Here is a 27220-nt window from a genome sequence, read left to right as displayed (position 1 = left end):
GAATGTAGAGGGGACTGTGGCTGGTCTATAGTGTGATGAGGATGACAGTGGCCTCCTCATTCTTCTGACTGTTTCAGCATCTCGTGACGCCTACAGTCAGTGTGGGTGTTATGGATGAAATTAACGTAAGTAGTAGAATGCTTACAACACTGAAATATGATGTGGAGTGACCACGAGAATCTTTTGTACTCTACAAGGACTGTAAGTCTTCTCATGGCAAACTAGTTTTTAAAAGGTGTTCAATTTGGGGGTGCCTGGGTGGCTCAAGTCAGTTAAGCATCTGACTCTTGATTTTGGCTCAGGTCATGATCTCAGGGTCGTGGGATAGAGCCCCCGTGTTAGGCTCTGAGTCTGCTTGAGATCTCTCTCTCCCTTTCTGTGTGCCCCTCCCCCTACTTGTGCTCACTCTCTCTTTCTCTAATAAATAAACAAATCTTTTTTTAAAAGGTGATCAGTTTTAAGACGAATGATACATTTTTCTTGGACAAAAAAAAATGTGCTCTAAATTCGCTGGAGTTTTCTGTGATGAAACTAGCTATGACAGGGTAAACAGCCAGAATATTCTTAATTTTTTAAAAACATACCCTTTCCAGGTAAAATTAGTACCTTAAACAAGTGATAATAATTGTTTTGCCGAAGTCTAGTGTGCTGTAGTAAAGGACCTTTAGCATGGATGTTTGAAAACCTTCCCATCATTGTGTGATTTTATTCTCTGAGATAATGTATGTAATCCCTTTTCTTGAAAAAGCCCTCATATGTGCACTCTTTAAAAACTTGGAAACAATTCCTAACTTATTTAAAAATTTTCCCAAAGAAGAGCGTCAGTGGATCTTGAACCCATTTGTTAAAAATATAACTTCTGATTAGCTTACAAGAATTGACATTATGGAAGATGGAAACTGACTAGCTGACTAGATGAATTTCGCTAAAAACCTTTGTGTAACTGCTGGGTGGAATCTTTTTTTAAATGAGCATCTTGATTTAGTAAGCACAGCCAGCATTGCATTTCTTCCATTTGGATCTCTGTGTCTTTGTAAAGCTTGCTTTTTTTTTTTTTTCAGCTCTGATAACCATTAAAACTAAGCATTAAAAAATTAATTAATTAATTAATTAATACGGAACCAGAACTTTGAATCCAATGGTCTATTATAAAGGGTTAACCCAACCTTAAAACATCTTCCAATGTATTTTTCTAAAGTTCCTGACAATTTGGAGTGAAGATCAAAAGTCTTATTTGCTGCTAATAAATAAAATTATTTTTTTTTTTAAAAACAAGAAGCATTACTTAATATCCCTTTGGCTCACCTACTTGTTCTTCTATAGTAGTTTCCTTTGTATTCCTTTTTTTTTTTTTTTCTATTTAGTTCCTTTGGTCCTACTGATAAATCAAATATCTTAACATTTTAAAGGGCCACTTGCTTTATTTTTAGCACACTTACTCATTTCTTTTGTGCATGTTTTACCCTGAATGTAATAGTGGTAAAGAAAGAGATGCATCTTGTTGATAAATAAGTGATCATAACGGAGGACTGGGGATGTCTGATCAAAAGGATGTGGCATTCACTCCCGATTCACGTGAGGACAGACAGACAGAAGGCTCCGTGGGGACCGAGGGAATGACAGAATCCTCATGTCTACTCTGTCCCACCCAATACCTGGCCATGGCTGCTCAGGAAACATTTGTTGAGTGGAGGGATGACAGAGCAGTAGTGGACGGGAAAGGATGAATATAGAAGTTGGGGAGCCTGGAAATATTCTGCCCCTCCTGGGAATCCCATTGGCCAGGGCACCTGAAGACCAGCACTCAAATCATAGCTTTGCCACCAATTTGTTTAATGACCTTGTGAAGGCTATTGCCGGGTCTTTTTTTCCTTGACTACAAAATTATGTTTCCCAAACTTCAAGCATTTACATGCCAACAGGATTGTTACCACTTTCACAAAATTAAACCTAATACTTCTTTTTTTAATAACTCACTTTTCTCCCAGCTTTATCCTAAAACAATAGCCTGAAATCAGGTACCAATGAAATAGTTATTTCTGTCTACTACACGTTAAAATAAAAATGTAACCATGAAAATACAAAATGCTTATATTCTTGTTAGCCAGAGTACATGCCCCACTCTTTAGGAAACATGGGACCAGATGGTATTTCTAAGGTCCATTCAGCTCTAAGCCCTGTGAGTCCATAATTCTATGAATGGGATGAGCCCTCTGATTTCCTGGGAACTCTCCAAGTCTGGGTGCCAGCTTTGGGATTCGCGCTTTCACCTCATTTCCTCAATTAGGAAAACACCTCCTGCTTTCCATCTGGAGCGTGAGCTCAGACAAAGTTTTGGGGATAAAAGTGGGATCATTTTTATTTCAAACATGAGAATCTCCGTCGCGGTATTGACACTCCAAGCCAGAGTAATATGATATTCTATGCATGAATCTCTGGTGATTTTTTTTTTCTTAAATTGCAAGCTTTTATCTCAAAGCTTCCTTCCCACCCATAAACACAGAAGAAGCAGTCAAGAGTTGAATTGTCCAGACTGTGGGCTTTATATACATAGGGAGGAGGGGACGGAACCACATGCTTCGAATCGGGGGACTGGTTTCTGGGTCTAGGCTACCAAGAACTTTCTAGAAGTGTCACTGTGGGCAAGGTGCCTCAGCCACCAGGCATAAATGGAGATGTGACTTCTCCCTTCCCTCCCATGCATGAAGGATGGAGGCAAGTATGACCACTCTTGCATGTGTGTGCATTGTCACTATTATTCATTCAATGAACACTGTAGGGGCCAGCTCTGTTCTAGGCCCTGTGCTGAGCATGAAGGATACAGCAGTAACCAAAATAAAGCACTCTGCTCTCATGGACCTTACATTCTACTGGGAGGACACAGACAATGAAGATAATAACACATTGTCATGCAGTGTGGGATATGAGGAGGTGGAAAAAAATTAAGCAGGGTCAAGGAGTTAGGGACTTTCCAAGAGTCAGAGACCCCTTCTTCCCAGGGCTGCAATTCCCCCTCCATCCCCTTCCTTCCAGCTCCCCTTCCTTCTCTCACCTTCAATTTCTAATCCCGCCCCCATGTGGGTCAGGCCCTTTACTCAGGTCACAACTAGTAGTGTGAACCACCCACCAGTCCCCAGACCCGGACAGGATGATGTTTCCCATCTTGTCCTTGTCAGACAAGCTCTTGGCCTGTCACTTGACTAAGCAAAGATAGAGCTGGAATCTCAGATCCATCCAGAACCAAGGTAGAAGCCTAAGCAGCCTTCTTGTGGGACCCTGGGTGAGCCACTCAACTTCTCTTTAATATTGGGACTCCTTTTCTGTGAAACAGAGAGTGGGAACTAGGTTACTTCTAAAGGCTTTTCTAGGGGCACCTTGGTGGCTCAGTCGTTAAGCGTCTACCTTCGGCTCAGGTCATGATCTCGGGGTCCTGGGTTTGAGCCCCACATTGGGCTCCATGCTCGGTGGGAAGCTGGCTTTCCCTCTCCTAGTACCCCTGCTTGTGTTCCCTCTCTCGGTCTGTCAAATAAATAAATAAAATCTTTTAAAAAATTATAAAATAAAGGCCTTTGTAGTACTCAAATGCCTCAGGGATAATTATATCAATAGCAAATAAGAATGCAAAATATATTAAGAGAAATGGATCGTACCCAGAAAAACATAACGATACACCCAAGATCATACAAATGACATTAACACTGAAATAGAGACTGAAAATTGAATGGACCTGGCCCCCAAAGCTATCACTCACTCATCTAAGTGATCCTGGGGAAACAGGCACTTTAGAGCATATAACTGTAACAACACTGAATTCCGATTTGCCCCTGGGCACTGAGCTAGACCCTCATTTAATCATCTCCACGTTCTTGCGAGAGCCCGCCTAGACTCTCCCAACACTTCCCACAAGATGAAGGGCCTAGTAGCTTCTGCCTTTCTGGGCTCCACCTAGCCTCGGGCCTCTCTAGAAGCACGCAGGCTTTCTGAGCCAGAGGTCGCACCCGGAAACCCGCGTCTGGCCCAGAGCCATGTTTGGTTTGGCCCGTACAGAGTCGGCCTGAACTGTATTTTCAGAAGATATTAAGTAAGCAGTTACCTACTAACCTCACACCAAAAGAAAAAAAAAAGTCTGGCTTTCCTTGAAAAATCTGGGGCTTTGGCACACGTGTATAGCCGGCATTGACTAGAGCAGATCACAGTCACCCCCTGAGGTTTGTCACAGACCCCACCGCTCTCTACAGCCTCCTGATCCAACCCCTTCACTCCTGGACTATACTTGTCTGGCCTGGTTTGAGACAACCCTAACCCCTATTCCAGACCTTTGTCAGGGCACCAGAGGATGTCAGGATCCAGTGAGGAAGGGGGACAGAGAGGTGTTCTTGGTCGAGAGTACTGGATGAATGCCCTGAGATGTATGTAGGATCCAGAAATACGAACGGTAATAGCTCCCCTCGACGGAGGGCCCCCTCCATCCCAATCACCCTGCCAAGCGCTCTGCACTGATTATTTCACTTCATTTCTAAAAAGGACACAGAAATAGAAGAGCGGTTCAGTGACTTCTCCAAAGTCTGGGCATTTTGAGCCCGGACCAGCCCTACTCGCTCCTAAGCCAGACTGCCCCTCAACCCCATCTTGTGTTTGTGTAACGCTTTTGACTTTTCTAAGACATAGACGTGCACTCACTCTATCATTAAAATCAGGATTTTGCTCAGGATAAAATGATGTTTAAAAGGGTCAGTCTGGGGATGCCTGGGTGGCTCAGTTCGTTGAGCATCTGCCTTCGGCTCGAATCATGATCCCAGGGTCCCAGAATTGAGCCCCACATCGGGCTCCCTGCTCCTTGGGGATCCTGCTTTTCCCTCAGCCCCTGCCCCTCCTCCCTGCTTGTGCTCACACTCTCAAATAACCAAATAAATAAAATCTTAAAAACAACAAAAACAAAAAAACCAGAAGGGTCATTCTGATATATTTCCTCTGCTATGTTGGTGGCAAGAATGGTGGGGGCTGGGCAGTGGGATGGGGGTGGGGGGTACAAGAAGCAGACAGAAATAGGCTTGCAACTGTTGAGTCGTGTCAAATTTGGGAGTGTATGTGAGACCCACCAACAAACATGCCTGTGTCTTTTGCAAGACTTCAGACATTCCAGGCCACCAGGCTGATCAAACCAATTTAACGGGGCTAGGGGTGAGGGTGAGCTCAGATTTGCTCCATGTTAGGCCGTGTCTGGGCACGCAAAGGAGCACATTTCTCACCGACTGGTCTATACTGCCGCAGCAGGGAGACAATGAAGGAGAAATGCAAAGTCAAAACTATGCACGGCGCTGGTGTTAGGTTATCCTGCTGTTTGCTGGTCTGTTCTTGTCACAGATGAGCCTCCAGACACTGCTCAGCCAGCCCCCATCCTCGTGGGAGAGCCGTTCTTTGATCCAGCCCATCCTTACTAAGGTTTCTGCCAGGTGTGCGCAGACCAGCTCAACGCAATCCTTGCCCCGGACAGACACAGAGACACAGTGCCCTGGGAGCTGGGTAGCTCACCCACCAGCCGTGTGATTTTGACAGCCTAAAAACCATCCTGGGACTCACTTTTCCCCTCTCCAAGATGGTGACAGCACGACACCGGACCTCACAGGTTCCCCGTGACAACGACCTCACTACACACCAGTGAATTTCAGTTCTTATCTTAATAATCAGAGGTCAAGTTTGGAGGGCAGACACCTCCCCTGTGCCTCCACTCCACCCAAAGAAGCCTCACATCTTGTTGGGGCCCAAGGGACCCTCAGATAATACTCACGTATTGAGAGGACAGGAAGCGTGCTGGGACCCAAGATCTCAGCATCCTAAAGGAAAGACTCTAGAATCAGCAGAATTCTTGAGGAATTAGAGGAAGGCCCTCTAATTAGAGGAAAAAGAGGAAAGCCCTAAAAACACCTAAAGGGGGGAAAAAAAGATTCAATAGTCTTTTGCAAGCAAAGAACATCCAGAACGACAGATGCGGATTTTAATTTAGTTATAAGTATAGTTTTTGGGTGGAGTGCCCCCTAAGCAATCAGGGTGGGGGTTCACAAAGATGTATCATGTCCTGACCCCTCCCCCCGAGTGTTTATATTACTCAGAAGATCTCTGGGGACTAGCTTCACATCTGTTAACCTGGTGCCTTGTTTATCCTATAGAGGCCCAATAAGGATTTGATAAAGGTGTGACCAGGCCCCTGGGGGCCCTAACATTGCATGCTAGAGCTTCTTCAAAGCCCACCCACCATCCCCTGCCAGCTCCCTTATCACACAAGCCCCGACCGTGAAGCCAGCCCCAAGCCTTCCAAACCCCTCAGACCTCTTAGGATCACCATCTATACCAAACGCATTGACACCAAATTATACTCTGCCTGCACGGAGCTTCCTCGATCTCACCAGCTGGATACAACCCCCTATACCTGTCATAAGTTGAAAACACTGTTAGATCAAAGGCATATTTACTATACCTCACCTACCGAACATCACAGCTTAACCTCGCCTACCTTAAATGTGCTCTGAACGCTTATGGTAGCCTTCAGCAGGGCAAAAATCATCTAACACAGCCTATTAAAAAAAAAAAAAAAAGTTTGAATATCCCAGGTCATTGATCGGAGACCTTACTGCACATTAGAAACCAAATGGCTATTGGGGTACAGAGTAGTTTGAAGTGTATCAGTTGTTTGTCCTGGGGATCCCCTGGCTGAGCAGGCGCTGAGCCGCACTGCCCTATGCCCAGCCCCACAAGAGAGCACCGCGTAGCCCCGGAAAAGATCCAAATTCAGAAATCCAAGTACAGCTTCCACTGGCCTGGGTATCACTTTCACACCATCATAAAGTTTAAAAATCTTTAACTGAACCATCCCAAGTCAGGGAGCGTCCATCCGTATTGTGCCCTGTTTTCTTTGCTCAGTGCACAGGAAAAGCACCACAAAAATTAATGAATTAAAGTTCCCTGAAGGCAAGGATCATTCTTTTTCGACATGCCAGGCCTGTTTTATATGTTAATAAATTCTGGCAGCTGAGTTGTGCGGTTGCCACTGACTGAGAACATGTGGACGGCCGGGGAGAAGGGAGAGACTTGGCGTCAGTCAGTGGGCATCTATCAGAAGCCAGCAGTGGCGTTGGCCGTGTGTCCCTGGGCATGAGTCCCAGGGCGGACCTACAGATCTGCACACAGGGGCTAAACCGCCTGAGTGCCTGTTAAAAAGACTAGCCCTCCGGCTTATTCCCCAGCTCGGAACCCCGGACTGTCCCTGCCCTATCTGCTCTACCACCCGGGCCGAGCAAACATTCTCCTGCGAGCGATGCTGAAGTCTCAACCAGCGATTTGTGGAAAGCCCCAGCGTGGGGAAAGTGGTTGCTTGCCAAGTGATAGTTCTCAGACCACGCTTTTAACAAGTTTAGAAGACATGGGTCCCCAACCCTTCGCCCTCTCCTTCTTTGATTGAGGTGATAGGCAATGAAAGGATAGCCTTTGTGTTTTTCCCGAATTAAGGAGCATAAACCTGTTTAATTAACTGGACAGACAAAACCGACAACTCCCTGGTTTGCATATTTAAAGAAGAAATGCGAAACAGTGTGAATTTCCCGGAGGTTGGCACTGATTATTTTTCGGTGCAACAATAAGATTTATAGCTCCAAAACCGAATTCAAGCAATTTCAGAAATTGCATGTCAAGCCCCTCAGGGCCGGGTTTGGTCTCAGATGACTCTTCTGCTTGCGCTCGGGTCTAGGCAGGGAAACAGCACATGAAAAGCAAGAGGCCAAGGGCTTGTTAAGGCTGGACGTTCCTCCCACCCGGAAATTCTCTTCTGAGCCGTAAGTAGCTGAAAACCCAATCTACATTCTTAAATTCCAGTGAAAAAAATATCTCACCCTGGTTGCAATAAATTCGATACGTCTGTGCTCTGTGCAATATGTGTGATATATAATCCATATCAAAATTTCTTAATCCTAAATGTATTATGCATCCTGGAAAGACAGTAATTCTTTGCTAATCTTCGGCAGTTTATTGCATTTGCTGTCTGGGAGTCCTCGTTTCTAACAAATCCACTTCTAACAAATCACTCACGGACATTGTTTGTCTACCTCGTAATGTTATCAATGGCGACGGGTTATTTATTTGATGAAGAGCGAGGACTGTCCTGTGAGACCCCTTTCTCTGACTCTTTCGCAACTGCCATAACAGAGTCATTATTCAGGAAACGAAACTCCCCATTCAAAATGAATTTTAGATTTTGTTTCTCTGCTTTCCGCACGGTGAATTGAAAGTTCATGAGTTTTACAACGCGATTGTGAGGGCACAGAGGAGTTCTGGGGAGGGTGGGGAGATTCGAAATCCATGGGATTGTCATACAGAGAGAATAACTGTATAAAATTTTAATTATCTATCTTGAAGTAATAATAAATGTTTGATGAGATAATAATGAGACATGCAGGGAAATGTTAATGAATGTGTGGAACATAAAGCGTTTAAATAAAGGAAGAAGAGGAATTGAGGAATTGCTCAGAAATAGGCTGCTGCTATTCATACGTGGTTGACGGCGTTCCGTCTGGAAGTCAAGCAGAGGACGCTTCGTGGGTCATACTGTAGTCAGAATAATATTGTGTTTGTTGATGATGGAGACAAGGATCTTTGCATGTTTTTCCCCTGGCAAAACAGCTACCAAAACAACTCCCGAATTTCAAATTTCAGTGGGGATCTGGAGCCCTGTCCTGAAATTCTGTTTTGGGTTTTTCTGGTTGTCACCCTGGGATGGTTCCCTATGTCCTTGGTGCTCCCGTCCAGGAGGGCCGGCAGGAGCACAAGGACAGCATGAGAAGCCTCCGGTCACTGACTCGTCAGCGATCGTGGTGCTGGGATTGGTCTTCACTTAATGTAACAAAAATCAGAGGTTGTTTTCTCTTTCGGGAGAGTTGTTTATTTGGAAAAGCACCGTATAATTAAAACCAGTTTATGAGTTGTTGCAAAAACAGAAGTGATGAGTCAGGCCTCAAGATGCGTTGTTGGGGGCGGAGGGGGGGGTCTACTCAAGCGAGAAATAGAAAGTCTTGGCCAGATGGGACATTTGCAAATAGTTTTTATTTTCTCTGTATGCTCATCGAGGCCATACGCCAGGCCTCCAAGAAGATATGTGAGAGGGAAAGCAGAACCAAAGAGAAGGAGAATGTGAGAGGAGAGGCTTAGACCCGCCTCAGGACCAAGGACCTCAGCATCCACCCTGAACCCAGATCTGAGTAACACCGAAGCTCTTGAACTTGGCAGGAAAACACACTGGGGGCAGATGAGCCCTCACAACTGGCTCCAGGCAGATTATGCATTTGACCCTTACTGAAACAAAAGGGCAGAAAGGGACTTTTCCTCTGGTTACAGGGGAGTAGTAGTAAAGACAACTTTTAAGAGGTACTTACCATGTTCTAAGGGCCCTATTAGGGGAGCCTGCGTGGCTTAGTCATTAAACATCTGCCTTTAGCTCAGGTCATGATCCCAGGGTCCTGGGATCGGGCCCCACATTGGGCTCCCTGCCCAGCGGGAAGCCTGCTTCTCCCTCTCCCACTCGCCCTGTTTGTGTTCCTGCTCTCGCTATCTCTCTCTCTCTCTGTCAAATGCATAAATAAAATCTTTTTTAAAAGGGGGGGCCTATTAAGCACGTCACAGGTATCAGCTCATGAGATCCTCAAAATCCCAAAAAATAGAGATTCTTACCCCCATTTTGCAGACTAGGAAACTCAAATGTGCAGAGTTTCAGCATTTGTCCCAAATCTCAATGCCAGGAAGTGGTACAGCCAGGATCAAAACTCAGTCTCTCTTAAGCTGTCTGCGGGTTCTCTTTGCGCTGGGTGATGATGGTGCTCCAGGCCCTTACCTCCGACATGTGTCAACACTGAATGCACACTCCACACCTACTGTGTCACCAGATCTCCTAAACTCCCGTGTACACATGCAGGAGAGGTTGGGAACAGACAGCCACCTGGACAGTCAGAGGCTTCCAGGAAGCTCAGGGAACACCTGGTACAACCCTTCACCTTACAGACCAGGATATGTAGGTCTGGTGGGGGCAGGGGGTGGTATAGAAATGATCTCTTTGTTCAGTGCCAGGTTTTCAAGACAGAATCATTCATACACATTCTGGCCGACTTCATTAGCCAACGCCCCCAAAGCACAGTGCATTGGAAGTGTTCTGGCTCTCAGAGCATCCAGGTGGGGACTTGAGGAGGGGCGGGAGGGGGGGCCAGGGAGGGGAGGAAGAAAGTAAGAGTGACTGAGTGAAAAAGAAAAGGAATAAAAAGAAAGAAGAAGGAAGGAAGGAAGGAACGGAGGGAGGGAGGAAGGAAAGAAGGAAAAAAGGGAGAAAGAAAGAGAAAGAGAGAAAGAAAGGAAGGGAAAGTTGGCCCTGAATTCAAACAAAACATATTCTGTCGGGACTGAATTCTGTTTGTTTGCATATGTCATGCACTCAGCATTTGGGACGAAGTACTGGCATTCTCATGAAACTAAGTCAGATGCAAAATACACCATTATAACTTAACATATCCAGTATGTAATTTGTACTTAACAGAGAGGTATCTGGGACCCTCGGTCTCCTCCCCATCCCACCCTTCAGACTTCCGGCCACAGGGTGGGAGGCAGGCCTCAATGCCACCTTTGTTTTCAATCCTCTGATACCAGAGGCAGTTGGGGACCATCGGAGTCCTCTGGGGTCCTCCGGGAAGGGGGCGGGGGAGTCTGGACCCTGGTTCTTCCAAAGGGAGACCCAGTTCAGGAAATGCGTCCCTGATTCTGGAAAGAGCCCCCAAGGCCCAGAGCCCAGAGCGAGGTGGGAAACAGTACCCCAACTTCTTATTTCAGGGAGAGTTACCAAATCAACTTCCACTCCCGGTCTCCTCTGTAAAAATCAAGGCTGGCGTAGCAGAAGCCAGCTCTGAAGGTAGCCAGAGAGGCTGGTTCCCTTCCAAGGACTGCTTGGTGCCGCCCAAAATGTACTTGGGTGTCCGTGTTGCTCTTCACCAGGCTGGACGCGACACGCCGGGCCTTGCACAGAACAGCCCCCTGCCCCAGGATCTGTAGAGCAAGCTGGGTGGTGGTAAGGACATAATTTAAAACTGTTGCTTAGTGTTCTCTTAAGCCATGCCGTACTTTGGGGAAAAAAAAAAAAAGAAACCAAAAAAAAAAAAAATCCTTCATCCTTCAGGCAACAGCTGGAAGGCTTGGCTGAATGGTGTGGCCTCAATGTGGAGGGTCACAGGGTACTGATCTAAGGGCTCAGAAGTCTTGCTCACCCAACTGTTGACACTCAGTAAACGGGACAGGCGGGGCTGGTGTGGGCATCTGAGGAAGAAGGCCCCCTTCCCACCCCCAGCCAGAGAAAGAATAGGAAGCAACTTCTATTCAGGGTTCACAGGGGTCCCTAGCCCCCCTCCGCCCCCTGCCAAAACCACCAGGCCCTTTCCCTGCCTCCAAGTTACCTTGTATTATAACAGGATTAAAGTATATTTAGCTCCTCTATTAGCATACTTTAGGCCCATTTTGGCCTACTTAAGGCTTCCGGCTAGCTTTGATCAGTTTTGCGTTCTACTGGCCAACAGGAGGGCCCAGGAGGGCCCGGCAGGCAAAAAAAAAAAACAAGTGGGGGTGGGGAGTCAGACTGTGAAATTATCCTGATGCTCCTTCTCTTAGTCCCAATCTTCCATTACTTTTCTTAAAAGACCCAGTTTACACCCCGAGTAGGCAGGAGGAGAGGGGAAGGGAGCAGGAACCAATAATAATTAGTCTTAGTGGGAAGGGGAGAGAAAGGGTTTGAGCATCTCCTAAGAAAAGGAGGGGGGGACCCTATAATTTCTACAGTGTCTGCCTTTTTATTGCTTGCATTTGCATATAAATTAAATCCATATTGTAGCTTTAAGGCAAGCCTGGGCTTAGAATTCCACCCAGCTCCGGGTCCCATTGTCTTATATCCCGTTCTAGGCGGCGGTGAAATGAAAAGGGAGGGAGCTCCGAGGAAGGAGAAAGTCAGCTTTGTTGCGTTTTTAATTTGCCTGTTTGTTTTCTCCGCCAATTACAGGCAAATTAATATTTAAACTTTGGGAGGCTGCGAAGAAGTGCTTACAAAATAGGTTTCCGACTCCAGGGTGTGCGGCCTTCTGCTTTCGGCCATCCTGGGGTTGAAATTTCCTGGTGGTGAAATGAAAAATAATAATCGTAATTAAGTAACAGCTTGGACCTAGATCCTGTTTCGATTTCTTCTCTCATTGTGCCAAGGGCGCTGAGATTCATGGTGCTTCTGGAACGACCGCAGAGGGCCGGGGAGGGCTTTGGCTGGATGTCCCCTGTCCTAGGATCTCCTGTGGACCAGAGCTGGGGCCCAGCGAAGCTCCCCTCTATGAAAGTGGCCTGGGATTACACTCTCATTCAGTAGAGTGTAACTAGGGAGCGATCGGACGCTGGGGTCAGCCTGCTTCGGAACCCCATGTGCTATCCTAACAAACACATCAGGGTGGAAGTGGTCTCCTAAGTGAGATCTACGGGAAACACGGGTGGAAAGAGCCCCCATGCTTCTGTCTCAAAAAACACAGAGTTCTGAAGAAGCGGAGAGCCGCGGTTCCCCCCACCTTGAGTTTCAGCTGGGCCCAGTCATAGGATGGAAACACACTTCTAGAAACTCCTGAATCAAAAGGCAATCAATTACACAAAGTTCCGCTAAAATGTTGGGGAGGCAGGAGGCCCCAGCGGGGCCCAGGTGTACTCTCTGTAGGTTGTGTTGTTTGGCTTATTTTGTAAGTGAATATGTGTACCCTGCATTGAGCGCTTTTCCCTCTCACTCCCCTCATTTCCCAATTACTGGGACTCCTCACTACTGGTGCTGCTGGGATGTGTCATCTAATGTGGGAGGAGGCACCTAGTGAATTATTATTGCTATCAAATCCCTCTAACAAATGTCTAATCTTACATGACGTCAATAATCGGTTCCACTGTATCCTTGGGCCTCTTTGGGTTCTTTGCTATGCTAAGCCCCCTCAAAGCCAGTGTCTCAGGCCTGTGCAAAAGCTTACACCTTTCCAGTTGTTCTGCCTGGAGGTTTTCTGGCTCCACTGGCCTCCCTCACCACCCCCCATAACATTTTTTTCCTGGAAAGAAAGCCAAAAACACTGCAGCTTCCCAAACACGGCCTCCCTTTCCTTGTACTCAGAACCTCGCAAAAAATCCAGCATCCTCCCATTATGCAGACCCTGCCTCTACCCTCCACCAAGGTCTTGTGAATTTCATTTCCATTTCCTTCAAAGACCACTCCAAATGCCCCGTGTTTCTCCCTGAACAGCATGGCTCGGCAATTTTTATTTCTTTGAAATAAGCCCCTTCATGACTCCTCCCTGACCTGGTCCCACATGGGTCCTGCCAGATGGGATGCAGTTTCAGGGTGAGTCTAATTGGCTGTGTTTTGCCCATTTGCCTGACCTATATCTCTGGAAAATGTAAGCTGCCCACACTGAGGGTGCCAATTCCGGCATCTCTCACTGTGTGTCCAAAAAAAAAAGGAAAGAAAGAAAGAAAAAGTTCAACCCGATACCTAAACTTTTTTTTAATTCATTAATTAATTTGAGAGCGAGACAGAGAGTGAGACCTGGGGCCAGGGGTTGAGGGGGCAGAGGAAGAGGGAGAAGCAGAAAAGCAGACTCCCCGCTGAGGATGGAGCCTGTTTCTAGGGGTCTGGGGTCCCCATGATCCCAACCCATGAGATCTTGACCTGAACTGAAATCAAGAGTCAGATGCCTAATGGACTGAGCCACCCAGGTGCCGATGATAACTAAACTTTTAAGATCAGTCATTGACTGATATATCCAGTTGTTCCAAAATAATACTCATAATAAGAATGACAGCTAATGTTCTTGACTGGTGATTCCAAGTTGGGCTCCACACTACGTGCTTTACAGAACGAGTTATTTCTCACTTTTTATGCTCACAGCAACTCTAGGTGAACTAGGTACTATTATCAATCCAGTTTTACAGGTTATATAACACAGAGAGGTTAAGCAATTTACCCTAAATCTCACAGCTTATAATTTGCACAATGAGGATTCCAACCTAGGCCACCTGCCTAGAGCCCGTTAACTACTGCAGCCATCTTGTCATGGTCCTAGAGTGTCACCTGCACCAGGCCACAGGGGCGTCTGGGAGGCGCTGAGACTCTGGGTATGGTATTCTCACTCACATCAGACTGAATGACAGCCCTGCGGCGTGGATAAGATCACCCCCACTTCGCCGATGGGAAGCGGAGACTGAAAGCGTAAGGATCCCGCTCCTATCCACTGTTAAAAGATAAAACTGATGCATATGAAAATGTTGAACGGATGAACTGAGAGAACATGGATTCTCATGGGGCAGCACCAAACCAAACATGGTGAGGAGGGCTCCGCCTCCAGGAGCTCAGGGAAGGATTTATAAAGAGAAAATGCCAGAACTACGGGAGGAAACTGATCGCTATCGCTGAACCCCTCGCTGGCTGTCTCTGATGGGCTGTCCTTGGCGTTTTGGTTTCATAACCTTGAGGCATTTACAGGCTTAGATTTGGGTTTCCTTGTGTAGGCCACAATGACATTAGAGTCCGCTTGTTTCATTGATTTAACACTATAATCCCCCTCTTTGTAGAGTTCACGCCCAAAGCCAGATCAGCATGACTCCAAACGCCATGTTCTTTCTGCTCTCCCACCTGTTCCCAGTGCAGATCTCACCTCAGAGAACACAGCAGCGTCGGATAACAGCCACTGAGCTCAAAAGCCAGATGACTTCGTCACCGGTGCACACTGGGGCTCAGCACTACTCAGGCGGGTCACCGCAGGTCACCCCAGGGCCTGCAAAAAGCTACCCAACCGTCCCTATCCTCACAGACCTTACCCTGACAGGCACTTGGAAATGGGCCCGCCATCTGACCCAAGTAGCCATTTGTTTTCAAGATCACTGGCATTTCAAATGCTCCCTTTTGATTCCAGTGTACTGGGGGAGGGGTCCCCCAGACCTTCTGAGCCAGCCTAGCTCCTCCCCACCTCAGGCCTTCTTTGGCCCACAGCTGAATCTGTCCCAGACACAGCCTCCCTCTCTGGTCTGCGTCCCACCAAGGTCACAGTCAGCCAGGTGGAATTGTCATGATAGGTGAGTTTGGCCCCGAGACCCTCCTCTCTGAATCTTCCGGAGCTGAATTAACTGTTTGTCATTTTTTTAAAACCAGGAATAGACACATATGAAACAAAATTCAAAAGAAACAAGAAAGCATACAGTGAAAATTTCCCTCCACCCCAGCCCAGACGTGTGCTCAGCCAAGACTTGTGCTAAGAGCCACCCACTTTCCCTTCCCAGAGGCCCCACTGTGATTTTGTGTGTATCCTTCCAAAGAGAACCTATGCACATACAAGCAATTTCAAATATGTGTGTATACATATATATTACTATTATATATACACATATACATATATACAAATACACACACACACACACACACACGTTACTATTCATGCAAATGGTTGCGTGTATTCTGCAATTACTTTGGTCACATAACAATATGCATTAGGAATTATTCCGTATCCATCCAGAGAGCTGGTTCATTCTTTTTAATGGCTGTGTAACATTTTATTATCTGGATATACCATAATTTATCTAAGAAGTCCTCTATGGAAGTAGGCTCATAATTATTTGACTCTAACTCTGCCAGTGTTTTACTGATAGACCTGTATCTACTCACTTTGCAAGTGCGCTAATGTATTTATAGGAGAGATTCCTGGAGGTGAAAAGGACCGTGCCTTTTTCATTTTGATAGTTATTATCAAATTACTCTTCATAGAGATTTTATCAATTTATGCTTCCAACAATATCATATAAAAGTCTCTGTTTCCCCACAGCCTAGACCAGCACTAGGTGATGTAGACCTTTCTGACCTTTGCCAACTGGATGGGTAAAAACCAGTGTCTCATATTTTAAATGTGTATTTCTGCTCTTTTGCGTAAAGTTGAGCAACTTTGTAAACGTTTTAAGAGCCGTTTGAACCTCCTCCACTGTAAATGATGTCCATTCCCAGATAAATTTTCTGTTGAGTCGTTGGTTCTTTTCTTTTTAATTTGTAATGGTTCCTTACATACTAAAGAAATTCACTCTTTCCCGGTATGATGAGTTGCAAACATTCTCCCCAGTTTTTCATTTCATTTTGTTTATGGCATTAGTTTTGTTCTTTTTTTTTTTCCTGATGGCCTTTTTTTAATAGTCTGGATTCTAGTTTCAACCCTGTCCCTAACTGTGGGTTACTTAATAAGCCCAGTGGTGTTTGGGGATGCTGGTCCTATTCTAAGGGATGGGAGGTGTTTAAAATGCCCGCTGGAATGCCAACAGCCAGTCATTCAACAGGTCCAGATCGCTTCCCTGGCCTGTGGGCTGAAGGGGTTAGACTAGATGCTTTATAAGCTCCTGCTCGGCTTGGGCATCTGAATCAGAGAAGCAGATGCCCCTAGACCAAGGGTCTTGCTGTCCACTCTCCTAGCGGGCACTGTTTCTGGATGCAGACAAGAGAAGCTTCCTCTTAGCACAAGGGTCTTGACTGCCCCGAGCCACAGATCCTTGTCCCCTACCTTTTGGGAGAGCCTCTACTGCCACCTCCACAGGGCAACCACACAGGTGTACGAATTCAGACCCAATACTCAGTGGCCTTCAAAGCAGACAGGAGTCTGGGTTACCACAAGCAGCCCTGAACTTCAGCCTTCCTGCCAAAGCCTCTGAAACAACACCTTCCATGTGGATAGTCCCTGAAGCCCCCGGGTCGGCCCTTGGAGTCACTGTGTAGGCTCACACTGCGAGAGCTATAATTGTGCAGGAAAACACACACGATTGTGTTCCATTACCTGGATAATACCAGCACCCCAGACTTGGGGGTGCTGGGCCAGGCAATAGGCTCTGAAGGATCTGGACGGAGGCAGCTGGGGGGCCTTTGGTACTGCCATCATGGTTTTCTGGAAAAATGCTGATTTCCTTCAGCTGGTCTGCGTCCTCCCCTGGAAAATATATATTTCTTCCTGGCATCCATCCTACAACTTCTCTGGCTACCACGGAGACAAAAAACTCCTTCCCTGGCATTGGGAATGGCTTGTTTTAATCAAAGAATTCCTCTCTGGCCTCTTGAAGAAGGTCCTGGTCTGGGTCTAACAAGTTCCTTTCCTCCTCCTGCCCTAATCCATAGTCTCGACTGACATTTTCTGAGGTCAAAAAACATACCTCCCCAACAAAACAACAAACCCTCCCCTTTGTGCCTCGCAGCAAAGTCCTGTCGCATAGACTCTTCCAAAATTTAAAGGGCACTGGGTCTTTACAAAAGGGAATCTCCTTTTACACCCCTGGAGCTGGCCAGACAGTTCTTTTTTTTTTTTTTCTTTTTAAAGATTTTATTTATTTATTTGACAGACAGAGATCACAAGTAGACAGAGAGGCAGCCAGAGAGAGAGGGGAAAGCAAGCTCCCTGCTGAGCAGAGAGCCCGATGCGGGGCTCGATTCCAGGACCCTGGGATCATGACCTGAGCTGAAGGCAGAGGCTTTAACCCACTGAGCCACCCAGGCGCCCCTGGCCAGACATTTCTATCTTCAGGATCACTCTTTCGGATCAGAAAGAAGGAAGACCATTCTATCCCAATACATCATTGAAATGGACTGTTCGAAGTACCCTGGGCTGGGACTGGGGGCTGAGGGCAGAGAGGTAAGCAGGCCAGGTGCCCCAGGGGCCCACAGCCTGAAGAGCTCGGCCACGTTCTAGTGGACAAAATTCACTGCCCTGCCTGGAAGAGGAGCCCAGTGTAGCAGGCTTGCTGATGCTCACCTTGGGAGATTCAAAGAGTGTGTGACCTTGACAAGACAAGCTGTCGGGCCAGGGAATGTCATGACCAAGGAAGCTTTGCTGGCAGCACCCAAGGGGAGCAGGAAAAAGAGGGACAGCCGAAAGAAAGGAGGAGCCCAGAGCACCTCCCAGTTTGGCCAAAAGTAAAGCCTGGGTCCAGCCTTGACAGCATGTGCCTCCCAGAGCCAGACACAAACACCCCTGGAGACCCGTGCTGTAGCCAAGAAAGTACACTGCACTAGAAGCCAGGCCAAAGGCTCACAGGTGTTACGTTACTCAAACCCAGCACCCCTCCGAAGGAGAGGAAACAGGCTTGCATACGTGGAATGATTTATCCTAGGTCACCCAATTAGGAACTGGAAGCCATGATATTAAAACGCGGGTCTGTTCACCCCAAACCCACAAGTGCACTTGCTGAGTGGGATGAAGGCCGAAGGGACCCAGAAGCCTTTGTCCTTTCTCTCTACTTCCTGCCTTGTCTGCTCCCCAAAACAGACCAGAAGCAGGCCTGGACCCAAAGACACAGGCCTGTTTCTCCACGAGACTCGGTATGTCTCCATGAGACTACGGGATGTCAGAAAGCACCTATCTCACGGGGGTTCACATGTGCTCCAAGGAACCCAGGGGGCCCCGAGGGGTGGCCTGTACAGCGTCCAGACAAGGCTGGCCGCCGGGCTATTAGGGGGCTCGCCATCCTCAGCCAGCCCAGCACCACTGTTGTCTTACGAAACTTGCGAACAAGATGTTATCTAAACAAAGGGATCTTGGCCCGAAATGTTTACAAGCCACTGATGAAGTCTGACCCCTCACAGGGCCCAGCAGGAAGATGTCAGACAGCTGGGCTGCTTTAACAGTGGAGGCTTGTGCTGTGCTGAGTACCGACCCAGGTCTCTCTGAGGAAGCCCAAGGTCCGGCTGCATCTTCAGCCTGGGAGCACTTGTGGAGAAAGCCGAACGGCTGGGCAAACCTGCTCCTGGCAGGCAGGGCAGGCCCCAGGATGCCAGCAGCCCAGGGGTTCTGGAGCACCTGGGGGGATTCAGGGTATCTGAGGGTCCCCCAGGCATGAAGGACCAGCAGAAAGTGCCTCTGTTTCAGGTCAAAAGGCCTGGGTTGGGGCAGTGGCTCGCACACAGCATGAAGGCAGTCAAAGATCTACACATGCCTCATGCAGGCCTCTGCCTCCCCAGCGGCCGGCTAGCCAAGTGTGGGGTTCTGCACCCATCTCAGTGATCCTGTGATCCTGGATACCGTGGTCTCTCTGGGCTTCATTTTCCTCAGCTGCAAAATGGTGCCCATCCTATCTTCCCCACGAGAGTGGCCCTCACTCTGGGGCCTCGCGCACGGAATTTGAACTCCTGTGCCTCGGTTTCCATGGTAGTCAAAGGTGCTTCAGAATCCCACCTACCTCATACTCTCACAGGAGTTAAATGACTTAATATATGCAAAGCACTGAGAACAGTCTTGTACAGACCAAATGTTCACAACCATTGGCTGTGGCCATCGCCCTTACTGATCACATGAAATCATCACGGCTGTGGGCAGGGGTGTGCTTGCGTGAGCTCTGGCTCCCTGGCCAGTGAGGCCCTCATCCGCTAGGTGTTCCTCATGGACCTGGAATGCTCTTCAGCCCGCCTGGCACTCGAGTTCCTTTTCTGTCTCTTCAGTATTCTCTCCCTGAGCACCTCCCCTGTGTCAGCAGGCCCTGAAGATAGGCAGGTTCCCACAGGGTCTGGTGGCAAACCATTACTGTTTTGAATTGGCTGAGGAAAATAATCATTGGGGCTACACAGCCGGGATGATCTGGGCCAAATTGAGAAGTCCTTTGACTTTCACAATGGATTCCGATGCCATTTTCTAGATAACTGTGCCCCAACTCTCCACTTCAGTTAACCCACAGGAGAGAAGCAGGCAGTGTCTTTTGTTTCCACCACGGCATAGGAGAAGCTCTGTCAGGAGCGTCCCAACCCTGAGCGTCCCAACCCTGACCTGCCCTGGGCCCACCGCCCCTTTCCCACTCCAGCAGGCCCAGAGCTGGGGGTCTTGGAAGCAGCAGGCCCCAGTCCTGGGCTCAGACTCTTGCCCGTCTGCCCTGGCATTATTCTTCCCAGCCCTTTGTCTCTGGCTTTCTTCTCCTGCAGCTTCATGAAGCTTCCAGGTTTTGCCCTTCCGAGTGTTGTTGCCATCATGGTACACGTACACACACACATACACACACACACCACCTGCCTCTGTCAGGCTCATTTGCATAGAAATTCCCCCCTTTCCCCCCCCCACCTGGGCTGCAGTCCGCTTGGCAGGCCTCCACCTGCCCGCCAGCCATGCCCTGGCGGCCTCTGATGGCTCTGTGTCGTGCCACGGTGCCAGCCCGTGCACACAGGCCCTTTAGAGATTGCATCCAAAGGGTTTTAAAACTCAGTACTTCCGGAGTTTTCTCTTGCCCTCCTGCCTGCCACTGGCACAAGTAGGCCAGCGCCCTCTCCAAAAAACCCATTTTACTTCCATGCCCATAGTTTTCCCCAGAGCCCTACAAGGCAGCCCAGCCTCCTGACAGGAGCTGATGACACCATCCCAGATGAGACATGGAGGTTTCTGTCCCTCTACCTGCCTCCGCCGAGCTGAGCAAACTGGGTGCTCAGGAAGGTCAAAGGGACAATCCACCTGCCTCCAGACAAGTTATCCCCGGACTTCAGCTGTGTTTCCAGAAACTGAGACTCATCACATATTCCAGAATGTCAGAGCTGCAGAGGCTGTCTGGGCCCTGCCAAATCTGAGTCCCTCGGACCTGTTCCCTGGGTGTGACAGAGCAGGAGGCCGGGCTTAGGAGGGAGTGTGACTGCCACCAGCATTGGGGCGTTCTCGGGACCACCGACAGGGCACCCACTACACGCAGGTGCTGTGCATTCAGTCCTCACCACGGCACTACCAGGAAGGCTCTGTCAGCCTCCCTTCGTACGGATGAGGAAACTGAGCCCAGAGCTGAAGGAAATTGCCCCGCGATCCCTCAGACACATGAACGAGGGATTCAAGCCCAGCAAGTCTAGCTTCCGCACTCTCGGCCATCTCATTGGGTGCCCAAGTAGGACTAGACCCAAGTCCGAGTTCTCTACTCACTTGCTGTGTGACCTTGGGCAAGTCCTTCCATCTCTCTGAAGTGCTAAGGCGGCAGCAATAATACTTTACTATAGCTAGCAACAATGCAGAACAGACCTTCGCATAATCAGGCCTTGGTAAATTCACCCACTTATTCCTGCCTGATCTTGGGAAAACCCGAGAAAAGCCTGCCTCTTGTCCTGGTCTGGTTTGATATGGCTGCTACCTTTGTTTGCATAAATCCATTATTAACAGGAATGGATTCCCCAGTGAACACATCCAGCCTTATAATGGAAGTTGGCCCAAGTCGGGAAAAGGGAGGGGTCTGCAATGGACTTTCTCAGGGTCACAAGTGGGTTTGCCCATGAGGTATACCTCTTACCTGGACTGCGTACTTTATATGCAGATACTTTTAAAAGGCACCATCTGACCATCCATTTAAAGCTTCTGTGCCTTCACACCTGCTCTTCCTTCTTCCTGCATCCTTCAAAATTCAGTATAGGCAGCTTCTCCTTCAGGAAGTCTTCCCTGATCGCATCGATGTTCACACACCCCTCTCTGGGGTCCCTTAGCACTCTGTCCCAGCGCTCACGACCCCGCTTTTTTCCAGCTCTTCCCACTCCATCTCAGGGAGCTGCTTCGCCTCTTCCCACTCAGCGGGTGGTCCTCACCTTTCCAAGTGCAACTAAATCCCCTATGGGGTTTTTTCAACAGACACATGCCAAGGTGACCTCCTTGAAGCTTTCAGAGAGGTAGGTCTAGCACATGACCCATGGAATCCGGGTTTGAAAAGCCGCAGGGGTGGTTTTGCTGTGTACCCACAGCGGGGAGCCCTCCCAGCCAGTCCTGTATCCTGGTCTCCATGGAAACCCCAGCATCTAACAGAGACCTGCACCCAGGCCGTGCCTAACAATTACTAGCTAGGTTAGTAAGTTTCTGCCTCAGTTCCTCCTATCCCCCCATTTTGACCAACCATCAGTGTGTTCTCTCTGAGTCTGTTTCCATTTTTGTTGTTGGTTGTTGGTTTGTTTACTTAATCATCTGTTTTGTTTTTTAAACTCCACTATAAGTGAAATCATATGATGTTTGTCTTTCTCTGACTTCTTTTTTTTTTTTTTAAGATTTATTTATTTGAAAGAAAGAGGGAGCACACGTGCAGGGGCAGAGGGAGAGAGAGTCTCAAGCAGACTCCATGCTGAGCATGAAGTCCAACATAGGGCTCAATCCCACAACCCCAAGATCACAACCCGAGCCGAAACCAAGATTCAGATGCTTAACCAACTACAGCACCCAGGTGCCCGTCAGACTTATTTCTCTTAGCATAATACTGTCTAGATCCGTCCATGTTTTTGCAAATGGCAAGATTTCATTCTTTTTTATGGCCGACTAATATTCCATTGTGTACATTGTGTACATATACCTTTTTTAATCCATTCAACTAGTGATGGACACTGGGGTTGCTTCCATATCTTGGCTATTTTACATAATGCTGCCATAAACATAGAGGTATGTGTATCTTTTCAAATTTGTGTATTCGTTTCCTTTGTGTAACTACCCAGAATGATGACTATAATCTTAATACTCTTGCTTTGATGGTTCTGGACAATTCTCCAAAGTGTTCCTCCCGTGAAGGAGGCAGAGCAAGGATGATAAAGCCCATTTCACAGATGGCCTCAAATAATTTTAGAGAAGGCAGAGATCTAAGAGATGATTCTGGTAATACCCCATTCGTTTTTAGGTCAGGAAATGAAGCCTATGGAGAGTGAGGGGAGCTCCTGATGGCCGGAGTTATAACTCATGTCTCCCGATGTCCCTTGCTGTGGTAAGGGACTCAGCGGCCGAGGGGAAGGGAGATCAGTGGCCCTGCCAGCTTGACAGTATAGCTCTACCTCCACCTTGTCCCACCCTCACTCTCTTCCTTCCTGGCTCTTGATGATGACATGTTGAGGGAAGTCCTGGCAGGTCTCGGGGGTGCACTGGCCCACGGAGCCAGCAGCATGAAGTTCAGCCCCAGCAGCTCTCTAGTTGTTTCAAGTCCTCTCTCTGGTTAGATCCTCTGCTCAGTGACTCCTGGGACACAGCAGGCCATGCCTCTTCCCTGGAACTTGCCCCCTGGCCTCTAGAACAGCCTCTCCCTTGCCCTCATCACAGTGTCCCTGCCTCTGGTCCTTCCTTGCATAGCAGTGCTTCTCAGGGCTCTCTCCTGGGTCTCTTCTTGACCTCCCACACTCCCGAACCCTTGTTTCTTCCCACCCATGCAACAGAACCCACACCTGCACCTCCAACCCATACTCTTCCCCAGACCCTACACAGGACCACCATGGCTGTGGCCAACTAAAAGTCTCCCTTGCCACCCAGACTCAATACACAGGTGACAAATCTCACTATCCACCTTCACAAAAGACAAGTCCCCTACCTACATTTCCAGCCCAGTCACCCCCCACCCCCGCACCCAAACCTGGCTGGAGCCTTAGCCTCAGCTGCCACCAACCCCTCCACCAGTCTTGTCCATTCTGGTTTATAAGCATCTTCTGGCTATTTTCTCAGCTAGCCCCCCACCAGACAACATCTCAGCTGCCAGCATCACCCCTCCAACATACCAGGTCAGGGCACAACTATGCCACATCACCGAGCTCTGCGGGGGCTCAGGCTCCCCACAAGCCAACATCTCCAGAGGGCAGGGGAGGGGAAAGGACTTCTCTTTACTGCCCATCACAGTGGTAGACTAAGAAAGGTTTTGTGGTGCCTTTCAAACATTTTCTGCCACAAGTCACAGTAAAAACAAAAAATTACACTGCAATCTGGTACACATAATACGCATTTGAAAAAAATAGCTCACATTACACTTATCCTTACTACATACAGGACAGACTGACTCATATTTCCCACCTTATTCCATGCAAATTTACCTACTACGCTTTCTTTGGGAGTTAGTTGCCACCCTGTGAATTGACTTCATGACTCACTAAGGGGTCATGAAGCATAGTTTCAGGGTCACCCACCTATGAAATTTGCATTTTGAGCCCCATGGACGGCACATGGTACCCAGACCTGCTCCTCAGAAGGAGGGTCCAGGAGACCAAGGGTCTTCTGCTGGTGCAGCCTTTTGTGTTGGGAGTTTGGGTGTGAATCCCACAGATGGGGTGAGTTACACTATGGCAGGTCCACGAACGTATACAAACGTCTGTGGGTTGCCAGGGAGTGGCGGATCAGACCCACGTGTGGGGATCTGTGTGGAGGGGGTCTGACGGCCACCATACAGCAGGTCTGTATGGCAGCCAGAAGTCGCTCAAGCTGGTGTGACCAGAAATGTCTGAATACATGTACCCAAGCAAGTTGATAGACACGCACTCGTTCTGAAAGAATCATAAGAGAATCCCAACAATCCAGCTGTATTTCTTGGTGCCCCTATAGACATGAGCGCTTGGCGGAAGCATGGGTGGAAAGGACTCCTGAGAGAAGCAACCGTGGCCAGCCCCCGGAAACCCAAGGAAGCCCATGAACACCCCAGAGGAAGCTGCACCCACCTGAGGCCTGGCGGCTCTATGGACAGAGTCACTGACGGGGGGAAGCCACACCAGGAGGAAAAAGAGAGGCATCCAATGCCGTGGGGGACCCCCCCCACACACACACGGCAGCCCCAGCCTTCCTTTCCCCCATGCCTTGGGCACTGTCCTCCAGTAAGGCTCCTCCCAGATTCCTCCCCAAGTCTCCCCTTGTCCTCACGGTCACAGAGACGTTGCAACTGTGGCGTCTCTTCTGAGCGTCTCATTGGCCATAGCACGCAGTCCACTCATGACCAGTTCACGTCCTATTTCACCCGCCACAACCCAGCATGTGTAACATTCCCAGGGAGGCCTGATCACGCCTGGGTCTGCCCATCATACTTACCACTTCATCTACAGTATTTTCTAATGTCTGAATGTCGACACCCTGAACCCAACCAGGACAGCCCAGCCCTGCCGAAAGCCTTCCAGGAACTCCCAGTTCTGGAAATCAAACCCTAGCGACCTGTGTCCTCGTCCACAGGCCCTGCCTGCTCAGCCTCCCAGAGCCCCCCACACACACATTGCCCCCTCTTCCCACACCTCCCTGAGTGCTGGACATAGCCACACACCTCTTCCCCCAGAACTTCACATGCTGGTTCCTTCTCATTGTGCAGAACTTGGCTCAAACATTAACTATCCCCCAACAAAGCTGGCACTAGAGGATGGGCTTTGGGGAAAGCCTATGTTAGCTTCTTCCTCCCATAAAATCCTAAATGGCTCACTCTCAAAGACACATCCAAATAAACTCCCAACTTAAGAAAACACCATTTTGAGACAGACCCCATAACCCTGCTTTCCAACCAAATACCCCTCCAGACCCTTTCAGATAAAATTCAGCTTCCACCCCTGACCTTCCATTGTAAACATCTGTCATCCTTTTATAGAACTAACATTATGGGAAATCCTTAACTTTGTGTTTACCTGTTTATCGGTTGTCTCTCTGACGAGGCTATAAGGTCCATGTTGGCAGAGATCTTGACTGTCTCATTCAGGCCCGCATTCTAGAACATAGCAGGTGCTCCACAAACATCTGTTGAATGAGTGCGTTGACCATCATTTTGCCAGGCCCTCAGCCATGGTCTCCTTATACAGAGATAATTGTGTCCATCACCAACACCTCCGAGTTGCTCAAGACCATCTGAAGGAGAAGGGAAGGAAAGAGCAGTAAGGGAACTAATGTTTACTGAATGCCAGACACTTTACAAACATGATCTCATTCAGTCCTCGTAATAGTTGCAAGAAATAAATATCAGACACCCTGATGGCAGCCCCATCCCATTCTCCTGGCTCCCACCAGCCACATACATCCCCAAGGCCTCTCTGTCAGTTGACTTATTGCCTTCCCTGTCCCTCTCCCCAGGCAGCCCAACCCCTCTGCGTTCTGCTCCGACAGTTCCTGCCCACCTCATGGGCCCCCCGGTGACAAAAGCAGCAAAAAAGGAGCCCCCCTCAAAAAAAACAACTAGAAATGCAGCCATGGTGAGAAGCGTCTGTCCATCAGGGCACCCCTGGGGCCCGGTGGGGTATTGACAACCATTGACAATTTTGTGATCACAAAGACAATGTAGAAAAAAAAATGTTCTGATATCAACATCAAAAGAAAGAAAAGGTTGTATCTACCCATGTCAGCATTATGGGAACAAACAGACAGGAGCTAGAAGGTGCTGGAGAAAAGCGAAAAATCGCTGTTTGGAGTGACAGGGTGGTAGAACTATACTATGAGTAGTTTTTCTCATTAAGTTTTATTCTTGCTTAAATGTTAGTCTTAAAAAGACAATATTAGGAAGGAGAAAGAAAAGAAAGGGAGACAGGAGAGGGAGGGGGGAGGGAGAAGGAGAGGGAGAGGGGAGAGGAAGTAGGGTAGAGGGGGAAAGGGGAGGAGGGGAGGGGACACAAAAGTGAATCCCCAGCCAACTTTTCCCGGAATCTGACTGCTGTCCACAGAGAAGGAGAGCCAGAGCAGCCCTTGCCACCAGCAGGCAGAAAGGTCCTGGTAGCCAAAGAGAGAGGCAGAGCCAAAGGGATGGGAAAGAGACAGGTGTCTAACCATGTCACCTATTCCCCAAGCGTCAACCATGATGACATCACTCTCAATCTGACCCTTCGAGGGGCTCAGCCTTCTGCCTTCACCACAGAACCAGCCTCCCAGCTCTCCTGCCTCTCCCGCATGCATGCAGTCCTCAGCTCAGTCCACACTTTACCCTTCCATCCCGTTTCCTGTTCCCTTTCTCCTTCAAAAGCCAACTCAAAACTCTCCACTAAAAACAACAACAACTCTCTTCTTCCTGGAAGCATTTCTGGATTACCTTTCACTCTGTGACTCTTCAGGAACTTGTCAAATGTTTGTCTTCCTCATACAGAATGCAACAAATCTTCAATATTTGAGAAGAACATGGGCTTTAAATCCCAGCTCTGCCACTGCCCAGCGGTGGAATCTTGGGCAAGTTGCTTAACCTCTTTGAGCCTCAGTGTCTGAGATCATCAAATGGAAATACTGATACCCCTCACAGGGCTCGTCTAAAAAGTCAGTGAGATAATGTATACGCAAATATCCCTGAGAGGGCTGGGCAAGTAGGAAGCAGTCAATAAATTGTAGTTCTTACTATAATGTGTGGCATAAAATTCTACGAAAGCAATCGTGCATTTGCACTCTGAATTGCATCACCTCGACAAGAAGGAGATGTGAAACTCGCTAAGGAAGAAAACTGTCCC

General features: G+C 48.2%; 1 long non-coding RNA gene across 2 annotated transcripts in view; it reads right to left on the bottom strand.

The window, feature by feature from the left end:
* LOC308340416 overlaps positions 1 to 27220 on the bottom strand; it is a 56669-nt gene that overhangs the window by 15505 nt on the left and 13944 nt on the right. For both annotated transcript variants that reach the window (XR_013966594.1, XR_013966595.1), the window contains one exon: positions 25430 to 25646. This is a non-coding gene — a long non-coding RNA (uncharacterized lncRNA). The remainder of the gene's footprint in view (positions 1 to 25429; positions 25647 to 27220) is intronic.

This window comes from Martes martes, assembly GCF_963455335.1.
Source record: "Martes martes genome assembly, chromosome: 3".
Classification (NCBI taxonomy): Eukaryota; Metazoa; Chordata; class Mammalia; order Carnivora; family Mustelidae; genus Martes; species Martes martes.
Note: the sequence above shows the minus strand (reverse complement) of the source record. Positions and strands in the feature narration are given on the sequence as shown.